This window comes from Peromyscus leucopus, chromosome 23 (assembly GCF_004664715.2).
Source record: "Peromyscus leucopus breed LL Stock chromosome 23, UCI_PerLeu_2.1, whole genome shotgun sequence".
NCBI lineage: Eukaryota > Metazoa > Chordata > Mammalia > Rodentia > Cricetidae > Peromyscus > Peromyscus leucopus.
Genome location: NC_051082.1, coordinates 44752289 through 44773902, shown reverse-complemented (window position 1 = coordinate 44773902; position 21614 = coordinate 44752289). Strand labels below are relative to the sequence as shown.

General features: G+C 45.5%; 1 pseudogene; it reads left to right on the top strand.

Annotated features, from left to right (window-relative positions):
• The first annotated feature begins 16189 nt into the window (after nt 1–16189).
• Nucleotides 16190–18987, top strand: LOC114707581 (annotated as a pseudogene).
• Nucleotides 18988–21614: the final 2627 nt, after the last annotated feature.

Genomic DNA, 21614 nt, shown 5'->3' with positions numbered 1-21614 from the left:
TTGAAAAAAAAAAGGGGGGGGGGGATGACACTTCCATGACCTACCTGTGTAGAACCTGGAATCGAAGCTCAAATGAATTGACAATAGTGTGGTTCACTTTTGGGCTCAGAGCCCAGCAGGAAGCTTATCTCATCAGCAGCCCCCACCCCTTGTGGCTGGGGCTATAGGTGACTTTAAGGCTAAAGGAGGTCCCAGGTGACTTCCCGTACCTGCCATTGCCCCACCTGTTTGTGTCCAAAGGTATTTATTAAGGTAGTTCCTGCATCTGCTAACAGGCTGGGCCGGAATGTGTGCTTCTTTTGTAATACTCAATGGACTTATTATTTAATAGACTAAAGAGGTGTGGCTACTAGAAATAAGTGCTCTGCTTTGCTTTTCTCTTCCATGCTGGGGCTAAAACCCTGAGTATTGCAATCTGCTGTCAGCCAGGCCCCCAGCTCCTCTGGGCATTCTAGGCAGGGCTCTACCACGGAGCCATATCCCCAACTCCTCACTGCGGGATTCTAGGCAGGGGCTCTACCACTGAGCCACACCCCAGCCCCTCACTGGGGGATTCTAGGCAGGGGCTCTACCACTGAGCCACATCCCAGCCCCTCACTGGGGGATTCTAGGCAGGTGCTCTACCACTGAGCCACACCCCAGCCCCTCACTGGGGGATTCTAGGCAGTGGCTCTACCACTGAGCCACACCCCAGCCCCTCACTGGGGGATTCTAGGCAGGCGCTCTACCACCGAGCCCACCCCATAAATGGGATTTCCGCCTCCCCTTGTCCACTCTGAGTTGTAGCCTTTGTTTTTTGAGACAGGGCCTCACTATGTAGCTCTGGCTGCTCTAGAACTGGCCTCAAACTCACAGAGATCAGCCTATCTCTGCCTCCCAAGTGCTGGAATTAAAGGTATGCGTCACTACATCCTGCTGGGTTCAGCCTTTGATAAGAGGACATGTGTGCATATTGTCTTGGACTCCCCACACAAGTCTACATTCTTCTCAGGATGCTCCAATACCTAAATGTCCCAGGAGCACTACAAGTGTCTCTCAGGTGTTAGGTCCTCTGAGGTTGGAGCTGTGCTTGTTTTCCAGATGTGGGGTCTAGGGAAGGATCATCCCAGAGAACGACGTGTTTTAGGTCAGTGTCTAAGATCAGCAGGAAGGAAGGGCTCCTGGGGAGGCTGACCTTCGGCCAGTGATGTCACTTGGGCTCTGAGCCGTCTGGCTGTCTTCCCATATTGTTTCTGTCTGGGGTGGGGGTGAGAGAGGGATTGTCTCTGCCCCACCTGCTCACCCCTCCTGGTGAAGGGTCAGAGTTCAGTGTGCTCAGGCAGGGCAGTGGGGACTTTGGGGATAGACTGGGCGAAGGGAACCTGAACAGCAGAAGTCAAACTTCTCCAGATTCCCATCTTATTTATTCCCACTTATTGTCCAGGCAGGTGGCAGGTGATAGTGTGGCATACTTGCAGCCTGCAGGTCTTGCTCAACACTCCCCAATTCCTCCAAGAATGACCATTTAGGGGCTGGGAAGATAACTCAGTGGGTAAGGAGCTTGATTCATGAGCATTCGGGCCTGAGTTCAGATCCCTAGCACCCACAATAAGCCAGGTGTGGCAGTGCGTGTCCGTAACCTCAGCGCTAGAGACTGTGATGGCTGTTCTTGGTTGTCAACGTGACTATATCTGGAATGAACTGCAATCCAGAAATGGAGAGTACACTTGTGATCTGGGTCCTGAGGCAGGAAGACAACATGCCTTTGATCTGCCTTTGATCTGGGCCACACCTTCTGCTGGAAGCCTGTATAAGGACAATGGAAGAAGGGAGGGCTCATCCATTCCTTCACTGGCATTGGAGCCTACTTCTTCTGGATTCCGGTATATACGGAAGACCAGCTGAGACACCCAGCCTCATGGGACTGAGCAGCTACTAGATTCTTGAACTTCCCATTCATAACTAGCCACAGTTGGACTGCAGCCTGTAAGTCATTCCATTACATTATATATGTGTGTGTGTGTGTATGTATATATCTATACATATACATATATATGTGTGTGTGTATATATGCACACACACACACAAACACACACACACAAATATATATAGAGAGAGATTCATTCCATAAGTTCTGTGACTTGAGAGAACCCTGACTAGTATAGAGACAAAGACAGGAAGATCCCTGATGCTTCTGGCCAGCCAATCTAGACTAGTCAGTAAGCTCCAGGTCCCACTGAGAGACCCTGTCTCAAAAACCTAAGGTTGCAGGAGGGCTGGAGAGATGTCTCTGAAGTTAAGAGCACTTGCTACTCTTATAGAAGACAGAGGTTTGGTTCCCAGCATCCGGAGGGCAGTTCACGCCCATCAGCAACTCTAGTTCAGGGGATCTGATGCCCTCTTCTGGGCTCAAAGGGCTTTAGGCATGTATGTGATGCATATATATACACACGAAGGCTTTTCAACATTTAAAAATACATTTAAATTTTAAATACACATTTAAAAATACATTTAAACATTTACACACACATTAAAAAAAAACTATGGTGGAGAGCAATTGAGGCAGACTCTCCACATTGACCTTTTGCTCTCATCCACACACATACAGGGACACACACACATACACACACACACATAAAACACAGGCATACATGTGTGACATTTCTCTAACTGCAATGGTAGAGAAATGGAAAACATAAGCTGAACACAGTGGCCCACACTTGTCATCCCAGCACTCAGGAGGTGGGAACAAGAGGATCATAAGTTCAAGGCTAGCCTCAGCTACATAACAACTTCACTACTAGTACAGGCTATATAGGATCCTGTCTCAAACAAACAAACAAAACAAAAAAAAAAAACAAAAAAAACCCCAAAACCTCACAAAACAGAAAAGAAGAATCATGCAAATATGACATATGACCAGACAATGAATGACTGTGTCAACAAGAGAAAATGCCTCACTGAGTTAAATAAAATACAGCATGAGCCCATACGCATATGCATATTCATGCCCATGTCATGCATATTCATGAAGGCTGGAAGGAAAGCATAGAAGTGTGTGTGTGTGTGTGTGTGTGTGTGTGTGTGTGTGTGTGTGTGTGTGTGTGTGTGTGTTTCTTAGTAATAGGACTATGGATGTTTCGTTTCTTTTCTATTTTTGAAAAAAGCAAGTTCCAGGACAGCCAGGGCTACATAGAGAAATCCTATCTCAAAAAAAAAACAAAAACAAAAAACAAACCCAAAACAACAAGAACAACAAAAAAGGGGATTTCTGTGTAGATGTGTGTATGTGCATGCAAGTGTGTTTTATGATCTATTTTATTTTTAATGAAGTGAATGTGTGTTTGTGTGCGTGCACTCGAGTGCCTGTGCCCATGAGTGCAGGTGCCCATCAAGTCCACAAGGTGTCAGATCCCCTGGAGCTGGAATTTTAGGCTGCTGAGAGCTGCCCGACAGGGGTACTGAGAACGAACAGGGGTCCCCTACAAAAGCAATGCACGTCCTTTCCTGAGAAGCAAATCTCCCCTGCCTCTTCCTTTTGTTTTAAACTGGTTGACTCTACAGAAGAGATTTTTTTTTTAAAAATTCCCAAGAAGAACAGAGGCTTGATTATCAGCATACTTGCATGACTAGAAAACTAGGATTCTTAAAAATATGCTTTTTTTTTAAATTATAAAAACCAGTCCAGATGGCACCAATACAATATTATTCATTTTTGCCATCTCTATTCATGGCCAAGCCAGGCCATGTTTCCTTTCACATCTTGGCCCCAGCTGCCTGATTATTCACTGCTGTTCACAAGAACTCACTTGCTAGATCTGCTGCCTGTTAGGGAGTGTTAAAAAAAAAAAAAAAAAAAAAAAAAAAGTGCCCTTTTTTAGAGAGATAATAGAATCGGTTGAGGGGGCAGAGCTTTTTACTTTTGGTGGGAATGGTTAGCTACATTCCACTGACTCTCAGTTTCACTTGAAGGATTGTTAGCATCTGCTGATCATTCATCCCCTCTCTATTGTTTCTGAGCAAGGTCTAGATGCCCAGAGAAGAAATTCTACTTGCTCTGTTTTTATTCCAGTCCCTGTGTGAGTCTGTCTTCACAAGCAATCAGGGGCTACCACAGAGATGACTTCTTTGGAAATAAGGAATCTAATTGAGCCTGGTAGAGCACACTTGCAATCCTAGAAGTTTGGAGGCTGAGGCAGGATTGCGTATTCAAGAGCAAGTGGGCTTGGGTTATACAGTTAACTCTCATCTCAAAAAAAAAAAAGGAACAAAACAAACAAACACACCCTAGAGCACTCACCTAGTATGCATGATGCCTTTGGTTTGATCACCAACACCACCAAAGAAAAAAGGAATGTGCTGGGCAGTGGTGGCACACACCCTTTAATCCCAGCACTCGGGAGGCAGAGGCAATCGGATCTCTGTGAGTTCGAGACCAGCCTGGTCTACAGAACAGGTTCCAGGACAGCCAGGGTTACACATAGAAACCTGTCTCAGAAAAAAAAAAAAAAAAAAAAAGCAGAGAGAGGAGGATGGAGGGAGAGAGAGAAGGAGGAAGGAGAGAAGGAAAGGGAGGAAAAGTAGGAGGAGGGAGAATAAATCTACTTGATTCTAGAATACTTACAAGTCAGGTGCAACAGCTTGGGGTGAGGGGGATCTAGGTCTCCAGACCCAATCAACCAGCTCTCTCACACACACAGATCAGTCAGCTGGCTCTTTCATGACAAGACTGTCAGGGACAGGGTTCTTTTTCTCTGTATGGATTACCATTATCAGTGAACTTGCCGAGGTGATGGGATGTTTGGGCAATGTGTTACTTGGTTTGAATCTTGCTAAGAGCCAACTGAGCCTTAGAAGGTATGGTGGCTCTGAGAAAACACATTTTGTGTGTTTAGAATCCTTTTTTTTATTTTTGTTTTTTTGAGACAGGGTTTCTCTGTGTAGAATTTTTTGGTACCTGTCCTGAATCTCACTTTGTAGACCAGGCTGGCCTTGAACTCACAGATCCACCTGGCTCTGCCTCCCGCTGCCACCACCACCCTGAGAAAACACATTTTATTATTACTATTATACTATCTGTCATTTGAATCTTTATTGGACAGGTATTAGACAGGATCATTTTTTCAAAATTGTGTGTGTGTGTGTGTGTGTATGTGAGACAGAGAGAGAGACAGAGAGAGAGAGGAGAGAGAGAGAGACAGAGAGAGAGAGAGAGAGAGAGAGAGAGAGAGAGAGAGAGAGAGAGAGAGAGATTGCTGGCCCTGTATGGATCTCACCTTTCACCTTGTTGAAGAAGAGTCTTTCTTGTAGTTTCTGGGCTCTGTTTCCTGCCGACTAGCCACCCATGAGCTTCCAGGTGATTCTGTCTCCACCTCTCATCATCCTTCCATAGGAGTGCTGGGATGACAGATGTATGTATTTAGATTTTATTTGTTTATTTGTTTCGTTTTTGTTTTTGTTTTCGAGACAGACAGGATTTCTCTGTGTAGCTTTGGCTGTCCTGGATCTCTCTCTGTAGACCCAGGCTGGCCTCGAACTCAGATATCTGCCTGCCTCTGCCTCCCCAGTGCTGGGATTAAAGGTGTCCACGACCACTGCCCAACCATTTTTAAATTTTTTTTTTTTATTTTTGTTAGTTTGATTTTGACGTGGGTTCTGGAGATCAAAATCAGGCTTTCAAAGCTAAATGTTTTATCCTCTGAGCCATCTCCACAGCCTCTGTGCGTGGTTTGAATGAGAACGGCCCCCTCATTCATATAGGCTCATATATTTGCATGCTTAGTTTCCTTGTGATGAACTGTTTGGGAAAGACTGGGGAGGTGCGGCCTTGTTGGAGAGCAGGTGTGTGCTGGGGTGAACTTTGAGGTTTCAAAAGCCAGGCATAGTGTTTCTCTGCCTGCTTCCTGCTACCTGCAGATGAGGATACAAAGCTCTCTGCCACTTCTCCAGCACCATGCCTGCCTGTGTGCAGCCATGCTCCCCACCATAATTATAACAGACTAACCCTCTGAAACTGTAAGTAAGACCCCAGCTAAATGCTTTCTTTCTCTTCACGGCAATAGAACACTAAGACAGCCCCCGCAGCCCCCCAAACAGGATCTTACTATGTGGACTAGACCAGACCTGGTCATAAAAGTATTTCTAAGGCAACCTGGGTGGTGGCGGCATACACTTTTAATCCCAGCATTCGGGGGGCAGAGGCAGGTGGATCTCTGTGAGTTGAAGCCAGGCTTGGTCTACAGAGCGAGTTCCAATGCGACAGGCTCCAATGCTACACAGAGAAACCCTGTTTTGGGGGTAGGGAGACAACCTATCTTCTTTTCTTTCTTTTTCTCTTCCTCCTTCTCTTCTTCTTTATCCTCTTCTTCTTTTTAATCTTTTGTGGACAGTGTTGAGGTCTGAACCTAGGACCTCCCGTACATTTGGCAAGTGCTCTATAACTGAGTTACAGTCCTGACTTTCACCTTGTATTTTGAGATAGGGTCTCTCAGTAGCCTGGAATTCACCTAATTGGCTAAGTTGGCTGACCAGAGAGTTCCAGGCACCTCCCAGCCCATGACAGGCATGTGCCACCATACCCAGCTCTTTTTACATGAGTTCTAGGAATCAAACGTACGTCCTCACACTTGTAAGGCAAGCAGTTTCTCAATTTTTTAGGTCCAAAGGTGCATAAAAAAATGAGGGGCAGACTACCAAAGTCTAAAAGCAGAAGCAAATTTTATTTAAAAAAAAAAAGAAAATCAGCATGGGGAGAAAAGCTTACCAGTTAGCTGGAGCCAGAGCCAGCGTTCGGGCTTCTGTGACTATGGCAAAGGGGGCGGGTTCCAAGCCCCTTTTGATAGCAAAAAGTGAGCCTCAGGCATGGGATGCACGCTAGGAGTCAAGTAGAAACAACCTTTAAAAGTTAACTTTGGTCCGCAGCAGTGGCAAATGGTAGGGGGTTATCAGGAATAGCTAACCCCAAGCTGCAGAGAGCCATCATAAAAAACTAACATTTGGGTTGCTGACAGAGCTGCCCCTCCTAAAACAAAGATAGGCCTAGTCAAAGGTTAATCCCTATTTGCTGGTACAGCTGATGGCTGTCGGCTTCCATCTCTTAAGCTCGTAACGTTTTTTTTATTCCTATATTCCTCTCTTATTCCGATATTTCTATCTTACTTCTATATTCCTATTTTCCTATACCTAGATCATTCAAACTGAGCTTTCTCTCCTGCTCTAAACAATACATTTCAACAACAGAAACTAGGCTATTTGGAAAGGCCCATGACTCCTAAATCTTTTTTTTTTTTTTTCCCCAGACAGGGTTGCTCTGTGTAGTTTTGGTGTCTGTCCTGGATCTCGCTCTGTAGACCAGGCTGGTCTCGAACTCACAGAGATCCGCCTGGCTCTGCCTCCCGAGTGCTGGATTAAAGGCATGTGCCACCACCGCCTGGCAACTCCCAATTCTTGGCAACAAGATCTGCCTTGAGGAGGTATCTCTAGAAAACTTAAAAAACACAACAGGGACAAGATGACTCAGTGGGTAAGATGCTTGCAGTCAAGCCTATTGTAGAATATTACTTTAACTATGTAAAGGTGTGTTTGCATTTGTTTAACTATGTAAAAATGTGTTACATTTGTTTTACTTTGCCTGCCTAAGGCACCGGCTTGGTCTAATAAAAAGCTGAGCCAGGTGGTGGTGGCACAGGCCTTTAATGCCAGCACTCAGGAGGCAGAGGCAGGCAGATCTCTGTGAGTTCAAGGGCAGCCTGGTCTACAGAGTGAGTTCCAGGACAGCCAGAGCTACAAAGGGAAACCCTGTCTCGAAAAACAAAATTAATTAATTAGTTAATTAATTAAAAAATAAAAAGCTGACCAGCCAATAGCTAGGCAGTAGAGGAATAGGCAGGGCTGGTGGGTAGAGAGAATAGGCAGGAGGAGGAATCTAGGCTTGAGAGAGATTGAGGGAGAGAGGGAGAAGCCCAGGGCCAGCCGGCCAAACATGGAAGAAGCAGGAAAGTAGGATATACAGCATGAGAAAGATAAAAACCCCAAGGCAAAACATAGATGAAGAGAAACAGGTTAAATTAAGTTAAAAGAGCCTGTGGGACAAGCCAAGCTAAGGCCTAGCATTCATAATTAATAACAAGTCTCCTTGTCATGCTTTGGAGGCTGGAGAAAACCTGCTACACAAGCCTGACAGTCTGAGTTCAATCCCTAGGACTCATATGGTAGGAGAGAATCAATTTCCAAAAGTTGTCCTCCAACCTACACACACACACACACACACACACACACACACACACACACACACACATTAAATGTTATTAAAATATTAAAAGCCCAGTGGTGGTAGCTCACACCTTTAATCCAAGCATCTGGGAGACAGAGGCAGGTGGATTTCTGTGAATCTGAGGCCAGTCTGGTCTACAGAGCGAGCTCCAGAACAGCCAGGGCTACACAGAGAAACTCTGTCCAAAATAAATAAATAAATAAGAAAACTCAGCATTAAACCCTGGGCCATTAGTAAGAGTTAAATAGTCCTCAGAAACTGAGTCCAAAGTTCTCGCTGGATATTTTCATACTTGCTTGTTTTGTTTGGTGACAGTGTTTCACTATGTAGCCCAGACTGGCCTTGAACTTGCCATCTTCCTTTCTCAGTCTCACCAGTGCTAAGATTATAGGTGTGTATCATTGCATCCTGCCCAAACCCTCACTTTATGGATGAAGAAACTGTGTGGAACCCACACTCTGCTGTGAGAAAGCCAGTTCTTTTTTCCTGGCCATTAAAGTTGGGTATAACTGCTTATCTTATCCTCTTGGTCATAAAAGAAAAGAAAACATTTAAGGAGAGAGTTATAGGGGACATTTTCTGCTGAGCCAGGAACTAGTCGCTGCAAGTTAGAATGGACTTGGAGAATGGCAAAGAGGCACTATACAGATACATTAACTCTGAAGTGACAGGCAATATAAATCATACAGAGTGTAGCTGATTAAGTCATAATTTCAGCCACAATCTGTCAGAGATGTCCTCTACACAGAGAGAAATCAGAAGCACCATCCAACAAACAGCCAACTGGGATTCTGGCTTGGAAAACTGTTAAGAAGGCTGGAGTACATATAGTAGTCACTGATCATTTTGGCTACCTAATAACATCCTAGAAGCCTGGTGATCATTATCCCCTGCACCCTTGCAGCTAAGAATACTTTTCCTTGCAGCTAGGGATCATTTCTCTGCTTCCCTTGCAGCTAGGGATGATCTTCCCCACCTCCCTCACAGCTAGAATCTTGCCATGTGGCAACCCGAGGCTGAAAGAAAGAAAAGTGAGTGCCAGACATGTCCATCTTGAAAGAGGTGGGCTACGACTGCATCTAATGACTAGAGAGAAAGAATTAGCTGGCCTGCTATTTGCTTCTGCAGCAGTGGCTCTTCTCAACTAGTTTTTATGTGCTCTGAGACCTGTTTCTTCCTGCATAGACTCCAAGCCAGGTTCTCCAGCCCTTTTAGAGATTCAGATTACCCAGTATTCTTTAACACGTTCCTTTTCTGCTCAAACCAGTTAAAATTAGTTCTGTGGTTACAACTAAGAATTTAGACTGATTCACCAGACTACTTGACGTCGGTTAGCCTTAAGTTCAGCTGTGAAGATTTGGAACACCCTCCACCCACATCCCTGCCAAATAAGACTGTCTTAAATAAGAAAGCTTATCCTTTTCTCACTTAAAAGCCTGGATGAGCAGTTTTGGGTAGGCTGGCAGCACAAAGGCCTCTGGTGTCCTGAGTCTTCCTGACTGCTTGTCCTGCCATCCCTCAGGTGTGGCACTGTCTATACTCACGGCCCAAGATGACAACTAGAACTCCAGCCGTCACATTTACATTTCAAGGGCTGTTTTGCTTTGTTATAAATGTACCAGGCTGTGGTGATACATGCTTATAATGCCAGCACTTGGGAAACTGAGGCAGGAAGACTGCAAGCTTGCAGCCAGCCTCTACATAGTGAGAAAGGTAAAGATTATCAGCCATCTTTTTTTTTTCTTTTGAGATAAGGATTCACTCTAGCCCAGACTGACATAAAATTTATAGCAATCCTCCTGCCTCATCCTCCTAAATGCTGGGATTACAGATGCCTGGCTGAGTCTTGAACTTGAGACATTTCTGCTTCAGTCTCCCAAGTGCTGAGATTTACAAGCTTGTGCCATTATGACCAGCTGACAGCCATCTTCTATATGGGCTCATGCCTCTATGCCTGTGCATATGGAAACCAAAGGCCAAGTCGGGTGTCTTCCTCAATTTCTTTCCACCTTATTTGTACTTTAGAAATTTATTTCACAGGACTGGAGAAATGGCTCAGCAGTATGTTTAGAGAACTGGCTGATCTTCCAGAGGATCTAGGTTCGATCCCCAGCACCCACATGGTGGCTCACAGCCATCCATAACTCCAGGCCCAAGGGATCCAATGCCCAAGGGATCTGGCCTCTAAGAGCACTACCCACATGTGGTAGACAGACATAAGATAATGAAGTAAAAATGTAAGAAACGAGATTTATTTTACTATTATTTTAATTATGTAGATGTGTGTGTGTCTATGTACAGGTATGTGCACATAAGTGTAAGTGTCTTAGGAGACCAGAAGAGGACATCAGATCTCCTGAAGTTGGAATACAGGTAGCTGTGAGCCACCCAATGTGGATGCTGGACATTGAACTCGGATCCTCTGCAAGAGCGATATGTACTTTTAACCGCTGAGCCATCTCTTACACGCATCCATTCAGCCATTACAGAGGTACTGAAGACCTTCATACTTGTGGGACAGGTACTTTACCTGCTGAGCCATCTCTCCAATTTGTCTCTTTTGTTTGTTTGCTTTTTTGAGACAGGATCTTACTCTGTAGACCAGGCTGGCCTCCAGTTCACAGAAATCCACCTGCCTCTGCCTCCTGAGTGCTGGGAATCAAAAGTGTTTGCCACCATGCTGAGCATTTGACAGCCATCTTTTAAGGAAAGTTCTAGAATGCTTAAAATTTAGTTTCATAACTTTGTGAATTGCCTTGAAAACCTTTGAGTTGGATAGTTTGAAAGGGTGACTTTGATGATACGTGCATTATACCTCAATTTTTAAATCCACATTGTGCAGGGCATGGTGGTTCATGCCTGTAATCCTGGTCCTTAGACGGTAAAAGCAGCTTTGGTTATGAAAAGAATTCAAGGACAGCCTGGGTTACATCAGACTCAGTCTCAAATATATATATATATCAACCAAAACAAAAAAATCTCACTGCCAAGAATATATATGCATAAGCATACCAAGTTGCAAGGGAGGCTGGGAACTGTAGTCTTTATTCAAAGGCTGGCTCTGTGGCTAACTAAGACTTGGGTTTCATTCACTAGGGCATAAAGTAATGGCAGCGATGGAGGATGGCATTCTCTGCCAAAGAGGATGAAGCCAAAGCAAGGCTGAAAATGCTCAGATGCTTGCAGCTTGATATCCTGTTCTTCAGCTCTACTGGGCCAGCCATAGATCAGCATGGGTGCCTTCTTTTTGTAAAGGGAAATCTTCTAGTGTTTGATGACCGTGTCTCACGGTGTTGGTGAATAACTATCAAGTTAACAGGATCTGGACCCACCCTGGGAACAGGCCCCTGGGTAAGTCTGTGAAGGAGTTTCTAGATGGAGTTGATTGAGAAAGGAAGACCCACCCTGAATGTAGGAAGCATAATTCCCTAGGCTGGGGTCTAGGACTGAACAGAAAGGAGAAAGTGGGCTGAACACCATGCTATATGATCAACTGCCTCATGCTCCAGCCACCTTCCCCACGGTGGTGGTGTGAGTAAGAATGGCCCCCCATGGGCTCATAGATCTGAATGCTGAGTTACCAGGGAGAGGCACTATTTGAAAGGATTCCAAGGGTTAGGAGGTATGACCTTGTTGGAGAAAGTGTGTCCCTGGGGGTTGGCCTTAAGGGTTCAAAAGCTCATGCCAAGCCCAGTGTCTCTCTCTGCCTCTCTGCTTTTAGTTCAGTAGTTCTCAGCTACTGTTCCAGCCTGCCTACATGCCACCAGGCTTCCTACTAGGATGATAATGGACTAACCTCTGAAACTATAAGCAAGCCCCAATTAAATGATTTCTCTTATAATAATTGTCTTGGTCATGGGGTCTCTTCACAGCAATGCAATAGTGACTAAGACACCCACCATGATGGATTGTACTCTCAAACTGTCAGCCAAAATAAATCCTTTCTTTTTTTTTTTTTTGGTTTTTCGAGACAGGGTTTCTCTGTGTAGCTTTGCGCTTTCTGAATCACTTGTCCAGGCTGCTCGAACTACAGAATCCACCTGGCTTGCCTCCGAGTGCTGGATTAAGCTCACCACGGCTATCCTTTCTTTCTTATTGTTTTGTTTGTTTGTTTGTTTTGTTTTTTAGACAGGGTTTCCCTGTGTAGCCCTGGCTGTCCTGAAACTCTTCTATAGACCAGGCTGGCCTTTTGAACTCACAGAGAGCCTCTTGTCTTTGCCTCCCACCACACCCAGCCAAATCCTTTCCTTTTTAAATTGCCCTCATCCAGTATCCAGTGAGAATACATTGCTAATTTATTCATTTAACTCAGAGCAAAGATTTGACATCCTGGACCCTGGCTGGAGTATTCATCCCCAAACACTTGAAGGCTGCTTTTAGTTTCCTGTATGTTGCTGTGAATGTATGGATTAATTCATTCATGACCTCAAAGCTGAATGGACCATTGTTGGAAGAAATAAGCCATTGGATGGGAATACCTTTAAAAGATCCTTCCTTTCTTCCTTGATCCTGGATCTCTTATAACCCAGGATAGCCTCAACTTTATTATGTAGCCAAGGATAACCTTTTGATTGTCCTCCTCTAAGTACTGGGATTATAGATGTGAACTGACATTCTACTCCCGGTTTGGGTGGTGCTGAGGATTGAATCAGGCCCTGGTCTTCTTAGGTCTTAGCTGCCTCCCTCTTTCAAAGAAATCAGGGCTGTCCCTACCCCACCCTGCAGTCTCTCCATCCTAGACAGAGAGCTGATAAACAAGTGTGCTGTAACCTCACAGCCCTGCCTGTTCCAACTGCCCAGAGCCGAAATAATTTTGCATTGCACTGGATTTATAGTACCTGCCTGACCTCTAGCTTATAGTTTCAGAGGTTAGTCCATTATCATCATAGTAGGAAGCCTGGTGGCAGGTAGGCAGGCTGGAAAAGTAGCTGAGAACTACTGAACTAGCAGCTCAGAACGTCACACATTCACACATACTGCTCTTCTCTCTCTCAAAAACAAAACAAAACAACAGCCAACTGTAAGAGTAAGAAACCTCCTTTTGTTCTTGGGACTAGAGGCTCTCTCTTCAAGACCCCACCACACTGCCAACAGTATGTTATAACTCTCCTAATATTCTGGGAACCAAAGGGCTTGTCTCTCCCTTTTGGGACTCCATAGTGTTAATCTATGGTGCAATGCCTAATCTTTTGATTCTGAAAGAAATTGAAGTCTCTTTGCTATCAGGACTCCGTGATGGTTGTCTTGTCTAATGAAGCCCCTCCTTAGACCTGAAGGCTTTCTCTCCCACTTCAGGGCTTCATTATCATGGCTGCCTATGGCCACGATGCTATATTAATAACTCCATGATAATTAGTTTTAATTGTCAACTTGGCACAATCTAAGATCACCTGAGAAGAGATTCTAAATGAGGGATTGTCTAGAGATTAAGTTGGCCTGAAGTTATGTCTGCAGAGGTGGAGTGGGGTGGGGTTGTATGTGTGTGTTTATCTTAATTACTGTTGACATGGGAAGACCTGCCCGCTGTGGGTGGCACCATTCCCTGGGAGGGGGATCCTGGTCTCTTTGATAGTGCAAAGTGTGATCTGAGCTCTAACATGCCTGTGTTTATTTCTTGTTCTCTGCTTTTGACTGTAAATGTAACGTGACTAGCTGCTTCAGGGTCTGTTGTGAGGTAATTCCAGCAGAGAACACACAGACACTCTTAGACCAATAGAATGCCTACATTGTCAGTCAGCAGCTACATGGGGAGCTCGCCCACACCATGCAGCCCAGAGCTACACCATTCTTTGCCTTTTATGCACAAAAGCCACGTCCTGGTGGACACATTTTGGTTAGCAAGAACAATTAGTGAGCAGCGAAACTACAGAAGCCAAAAGCAAGTACATTTACGGACTTTCCCAAATCCTGTAACTATGGACCAGGTCTTGGATGGGTTGGGTCTTTGCTCTCGCTTTGGCAGGTGTTTGGGCCTGTGCTGGATTCTAAGGTCAGAATGGTGCCTCTAACATGGCGTCAGTTATGCGGAGGTCTTGGGGCCTGTGGTAGCTCCTGCCACTCTGCCTTCCCCACAATGATGAACTGTAGCCCTGTCTCTCTTACGTCGCTTCTGTCAGGGTATTTTATCATATCACAGCAATGGGAAATAAAACTAAGACAATTCCTTCTGCTGTGTTCTAGCTGGGAGAGAGGACCGAGACAGACGGAGTCCTGGGGTTGGAAGCCGAGTCCCCACGCAAGGGCTGATGGTAGAGTTGGTGGAGGCTTTGGCAGGATTTCCTTCTGGTGTGGAAGGTGGAGGAGAGGTCAACACTGAAAGAAGGTGTTCCGGGTGCATCTTGCATGAGATCCTGGATTCTTTTAAACATTTTATTACATTTTAGTGTGTGTGTGTGTGTGTGTGTGTGTGTGTGTGTGTGTGTGTGTGTGTGTGCGCGCTCATGCGCACACAAGTGCACGCTGCATGTTTAAAGATCAGATCAGAGGACAATTCGGCTCTCCCTTTCCACCATGGGTCCCAGATATTGGCAGCAAGTGCCTATATCTGATGAGCCATCTCACCAACCTACACCCTGGAGTCTTCCTCTTTTTAAAAATAGTCTTTTAAAACCAATTATCTTCTATTTATGTGTATTTGTGTGTGTGCCTTTGTGAATTTATGTGTACCATATGTGTGCACCACATGTGTGCAGGTACCCACAGAAGTCAACAGAGGTTGTCAAGCCTGGCAACCTGAGTTCTGGCTCTAGGACCCATGTGGTACAGGAGGAGAGAACCAACTCCCTCTAAATGTTCTCTGACCTTTACAAGTGTGCCAGAGCATGGACACGGACACACACACTCATGTACATACATATATACATGCAAACATGTACACACATACATAATACATGCATACACACATACATACATATGCACGTACATGCATGCAATACATAATACATACATCATACATACATAAATGTGAAAACAATCCAGGTACTTGTTGGGATGAAGAAAGATTCAGAGTGTGTGATGGCTAGTCTTGGTTGTCAACTTGACTCCATCTGGAATTAACTAAAACCCAAGCAGCTAGGTAAACCTGTGAGGGATTTTTCTTGATTGAATTATTTGAAGTGGGAAGACTCACCTCAAATCTGGGCCACACCTAATGGCAGCCTATATAAAGGAACGTAGAAAGGAAGTGTTTGCTCTCTGCCTGCTTGCTGCTCTCACTCTCCCTGACAAGTCCATCCCTCCACTGGCATTAGAGCCAACTTCTTTCGGATTCAGGTGCATACTGAGGACCAGCTGAGACATCCAGCCTCGTGGACTGAACGACTACTGGATTCTTGGACTTCCTGTTGGTAAACAGCCATTGTTGAACTAGCTGTAAGGCATTTTAATAAATCTCATATACATATATATATCTCCCATATACATATCCCATACATGTCCTATATATGCATATATATACATAAACGCACACACATACACACACACACACACACACACACACACACGCACGCACGCACGCATGCACGCATGCACACGCACCTATAATCCCAGTACTCAACAGGTGCAGGCAAGAAAATCTTAAATTCAAGGTCATCAGCTATACATGTATGTGTGTGCATGTCTGTGTATATGTATTGATGGCCGGCTACACATATATGTGTGTATATGTAGATATATACATTTGAGATTTATCATATATATGTACAATTTGTTCTATCAGTTCTGTTTCTCTAGAGAACCCTGATAATACAGAGTTGGATAAGAAGGTGGACGTCGTCAGGGTGAATATGATCAAAATACATTATATACACATTGGAAACTGTCAGAGAATAATAAAAAATATCAAATATTTAAAAGAAGGAAAGAAATAAAAGAAACCCAACTAGGATTAGAGAGGCTTGGCACACCAAGTCCCCAGAGAAGTGACCAGAGGCTGAGATCATGCTGTTTGGTGTAGGCTACACAGCCTACTCTCCAGACAGGGATGGAGGAAAGTCGCTCCAAGATACAGGAGTGAGTGCCAGCAAGTGAGTGCCAGCGACTGGAGGAGGAAGTGGGACTGACTGCCAGTTAGACTCCCAAAGTCTTATGATGATGACAATGTTTTTGAAAGTAGTTGGATGTGGTAGTTACACAGTATCTAAACTTTTAAACTATACTAACGGTAGGGTATGGTGGTGCATACCACCACTCGGGAGGCAGAAGCAGGTAGATCTCTGTAAGTTTGAGGTCAGCCTGGTCTACAGAGTGAGTTCCAGGATGAACCAGGGCTATACAGAGAAACTCTGTCTCAAAAAAGCAAAATATAGTAATTAATAATAATAATAAACAAACTATACTAACACTAAATTGTTTTTTCTTTTCTCTTTCTTTCTTTTCTTTCTTTTTTTCTTTTTTTTTTTGAGATGGAGTCTCATGTCTCAGTCTGGCCTCAAACTCACTATGTAGCTGATGACACTGAGCCAAAGATTCTCCTGCCTCCACCTCCTGAGTGCTGGGATTATAGGCATGCACCATCACACTCAGTTTATGCTGTGCTGGGAATGGAACCCAGGGCTTCATGAATGCTAGGCAAGCATCTACCAGTTGAGCTACATCCTCAGCCCCCATTTGCCTCTTTTGTTTTGTTCGTTTGAGACAGTACCTGGGAATATTGCCCACCCAGGCTAGCATTAAACTCTTAGATTCAAGTAATCCTTCTGCCTCAGCCTCTCAAGTAATGTGGACTACAGCTGTGTATCACTGTACCCAGCCGAATCGTTACCTCTAAAATAGCTAATTTTATGTTATGTAAATTCTACCATAAGAAAGTAAAAATAAAAAGGAAAAGGAAAGAAAGAACCAAGGACTGGAGATGTAGTATTTGCCTCAAATCCCCCAGTGGGGGGCTGGGCACATAACTCAGTGTGTGATGGCTATTCTTGGTTGTCAACTTGACTACATATAGAATTAAAACCCCGAAATAAGGGCACACCTGTGAGGAATTTTTGCTTAATTTGAAGTACAGGAAGATCTACTTTTAATCCAGATCTATGAGGTAGGAAGATGAACCTTTAATCCAGATCTTTTGAGGTGGGAAGACCCATCCCTAATCTGGGCCACACCATCTGCTGGAAGCCTATGTAAGGACATGAAGAAGGAAGCTTTTGCTCTTTGTCTGCTTACTCACACCTCACTAGCAAGTTCATTCCTTCACTGGCATTAGAACCTACTTACTTTTGGATTCCAGTGTACACTGAAGACCAGCTGAGACAACCAGCCTTGGGAACTGAACAACTATTAGATTCTTGGACTTTCCATTCATAGCCAGACATTGTGGGATTAGCTGGACCACAGCTTGTAAGTCATTCTAATAAATCTCCTTTCTAGTCCCTGGTGGCTTACTTTTGGCAACACCAACAGCTCCACCCCCTTTCTCTGCAGAATCACCACGGTGGCTGGGGCCCTGTACACATATCCTGAAAACTGGAAGGCCTTCAAGGCTCTCATTGCTGCTCAGTACAGTGGGGCTCAAGTCCATATGGTCTCCAAATCACCCCATTTCCACTTTGTCCAAACTAACCGTACCCCCCAAATTTCTCCAAAATTTTCCTGCCAGCTAGATTCCAGCATTTGAGGGTGATGATGGAGTCTGTGTGTTTGAGGGCAATGCCACTGCTATTATATAAGCAATGAGGAGCTGTGGGGAAGAACTCCAGAGGCATCAGCTCAGGTAGTGCAGTGGGTGAGCTTCGCTGGCAGTGACATGGTTCCTCCAGCCAGTGCCTGGGTGATCCCCACCTTGGGCATCAGGCACCACAACAAACAGGCCACTGAAAATGCAAAAGAGATGAGGTGCATCCTGGGGCTGCTGGACCCTCCCTTGAAGACGTTTCTGTGGGTGAGTGAGTGACACTGGCTAATATTACAAGTTGTCTGCACCGTGCTTGGCTCTATAAACGGGTCTTAGAGCCTCCTTTTCACCAGGCTCTCCCCAGTGCCAACTGATGGTTCCTTACCTGCATTAGCCAGCTCCAGTTCAGGGCAGTCACGGAGGAGGTGAACTCTTGGAGGAGGGAGAAGATGGTCCAGTTTGATGCTAAGAAGTTTGCAGAGAGTCAGCCTAAAATGGACATCCCAAGGAGAGAAAAGAGTTTACTGGAAGAGAAACAGAAGCCCTAGGATGAACAGAAAGAGAGGGAAAAAAAAGGCAGCTGCCCCAGCTTCTGAGGAGATGGATGAGAGTGAGCAAGCACTGGCTGCTGAGCCCAAGGCCAAGGACCCCTTCACTCACCTGCCCAAGAGAACCTTCATGTTGGATGTTTAAGCATAATTATGACAATGAGGATGCCCTCTCTGTGATGCAGCCGTATTTTGGGGAGTACTTTGATAAGGACGGCTTGTCCCTGTGGTATGCTCAGTACCGTTTCCCTGAAGAGTTACCCAGACCTTCATGAGTTGCTGGAATGTTCCAGCCATTGGATAAACTGAGGAAGGATGACTTTGCTAGTATTATTCTCTTTAGAACCAACATTTCTGGCATGTGGGTCTTCTGTGGCGAAGAGTTTGCCTTGCGGCTGAGTTCAGGTTGGCAGGTGAACAATGAATCATAAACACGGCAGAAACAGGATCCTGGTAGCAAGGAGAGCCAGACCCTGGTGTGAGAGTACTTTTCCTCCGGACGAGGGAGGGGATGGGGGAAATGGGACAACTTCCAGTACATGGGCCAAGCTGTCAATCAAGGCAAGATCTTCAAGTGAACACGTCTTGCTGTTGCCAACTGCCTGCACCCACCCACCCTTCAAGGGAGATGGGCGCCATTAAAAGAAAAACATTGAAAACAAAAATAAAAATAAGTCATATATATATATGTATATATATATATATATATTATATTTATATATATAGAGAGAGAGAGAGAGAGAGAGAGAGAGAGAGAGAGATTCATTCTGTAAGTTCCGTTACTCTAGAGAACCCCAACTAACACACAGTGGCAGAGCACCCTCCTAGAATCCACCAGGAGGATCTAAGGACACAGTTCAAAGGCAGAACGCTTTCCAAGTATAGGTAAGGCCCTGGGTTGTCATTACAAGAAAAAAGGAGGAGATGGGAGGAAAAGGGAGAGCATGGGGGTCAGGGAAAGGGAGAAAGAGCAGGGGAAAAAGAAGAGTACCTATGCCCTACACAGGCTCCATAGCAGCGGGAAATCCATCACTCTGTCAGTGCGTCCCGGCTTGCAGGAAGCTAACTAGAAGTTGAGCATCCTAGATGGCTGACAAAGGGTAACATGACTGGCTTTCTCCGTCAGCCCTGAGCTGGAAGCCAGACAAGGAAGCTGGCGCTAGTCTAGTGCTGGCTGTTTGGGGCTAAGGCTGCAGAGGCTGTGTTTGGCTTCCCGGTGAGTTGCTGCAGGTGTCCCGTAGAGCTCCATTGTCCTACAGGGTCTGGTGACGGGCCCTTTGTATGCACAGTCTCTGAATGGGGGATGTGGATAAACACATCTGTCCCTACACAGTGCCGTGCCTGGACCGGCCAGGTGCACAAAGCAGTGGGCTCAATTTCTTGCATTCATGAGGTGGTGGTGTGGCTCAGTTGGCAGCCCCGCCCGGGTTCAACCTCCAGTACCACATGAAAAACTGGGCCTGGTGGCCAAGGCTTGTAAACCCCAGCACTTCAGAGTTAAAAACAGAAGGATCAGAAGTTCAAGGTCATCCTTGGCTACCCAGCCTGGCCTAAGCAAGACCCTGTCTCAAAAAACATTGCTAACACATCTAAGTCTGCATCGGGGCATGTGGATATTGTAAGCATCAGCTCCACAGCCCCTTGCTTGGAGCCTGCATGTCCAGGCAGGACACACTCAATCTGGCATATCTGTGGAACTAAGCCATTGAAGAAACATGTGGATTGCAGGGTCTCCTTAGGGTTCGGTACCTCCTCCCTGCACACACACACACACACACACACACACACACACACACACGCGCGCACACGCACACACACACACAGCACACGCACACGCACAACCAGGCCCGTTTTCTGCTCCTCTGGTCTCGCCATGACATTTCTGCACTTTCACCCACCAGAACAGGACCTGCCTGCAGCAAGTCCTTGGGGCCCCCACCCATCACAAGCCCTAATTATTATCCCTCTAGTGGCCAGGAGCCCAAGCAAGACTTTCTCTGTGACTGACATTCCTTCCTGAAGCAGTCACCTCAAAAGAGTAACCCCATTCAGAGAACAGCTGCTCTGAGTGTGTACATACAGAAGAGGGTGGCACCACGACGTCTTCACATCCCATGGAGGACGTTGAAAGTCAATGGGTCCTGTATCTCATCAGCCAGCAGTGTATAAAACCCCTCATTAAGAGAAGGGGTTAAGGGCCCTTCATTTGGTTTCGTGTGTGTGTGTGTGTGTGTGTGTGTGTGTGTGTGTGTGTGTGTGTGTGTTTGTATATCTGTGTTTGTCTCTGTGTGCATAAACACTCATGCACATGCAGGTGTATGTATGGGTGTGCCTGCCTGTGCATGCATGTGTGCAGGTTGGAAATCAAATCCTGGTACTACCCTCTATTGCTCTCCACTTTATATTTTGAGTCTGGGTCTCTCAGTCAGCTACCACCACACTTGGCTTTTAGGTGGTTTCTGGGGAATCTGAACTCAGATCTTCAAGCTTGTGAGGCAAGGGCTTTATGGATTGAGCCAACTCCCTAACTTCTCATTCCATTTCTATACAAGACAGAAGAAAACCGGAAAAACAAACCCAGCCCCTGAGGGTCACTTGCTCTGGACCAAGGGGGTATTCTTCTATTTCACCTCTGATCCAGAGTTGATGGCTTCCGATCTTAGTTCTTATGGAAGAATTTGATCCTCAGGACAAGGGTAGGACTCACAACTTGGTTGTGGTTTCCCAGGAAACTTCCCATTACACTGGAAAGGAGAAGCAGGAAGCCCCACACCCAGTCAATTTTGGAGGGAAGGTATAGCCCAGACGCAAGTATCACCAGAGACTTTAGGGGCAAAGCCTGGGAACCCTAACAATATTCTAAAGGGACTCGGAACAGACTGTGTCTCCTGTTCTCCTCAAGCTAATTAAAAAGACTGTGGTCAGGAACAGAGACCGGAGATTTATTCCTTGTGGACCCATTGAGAAGAGGAATAAAGAGATCCAGCGACACTCACCAGGTCCATGAGGGTTAGGTTTAAATAGAGGGCCAGAGCTATTCATAGCTAAGCCTTCCCCGTGCAGGTGTGGTCCTGCCCAGCATCGTCTCAGCCCCAGTCTCTACCGCAAGGTGCTCTCATTGTCAGATCTGTGTGAGGGCTCTTCCTAGGAGACAAGTCGCCCTCTGCCTGGCACCTGGAGCTTCAGCCTTTCCCTGTCCTCATCT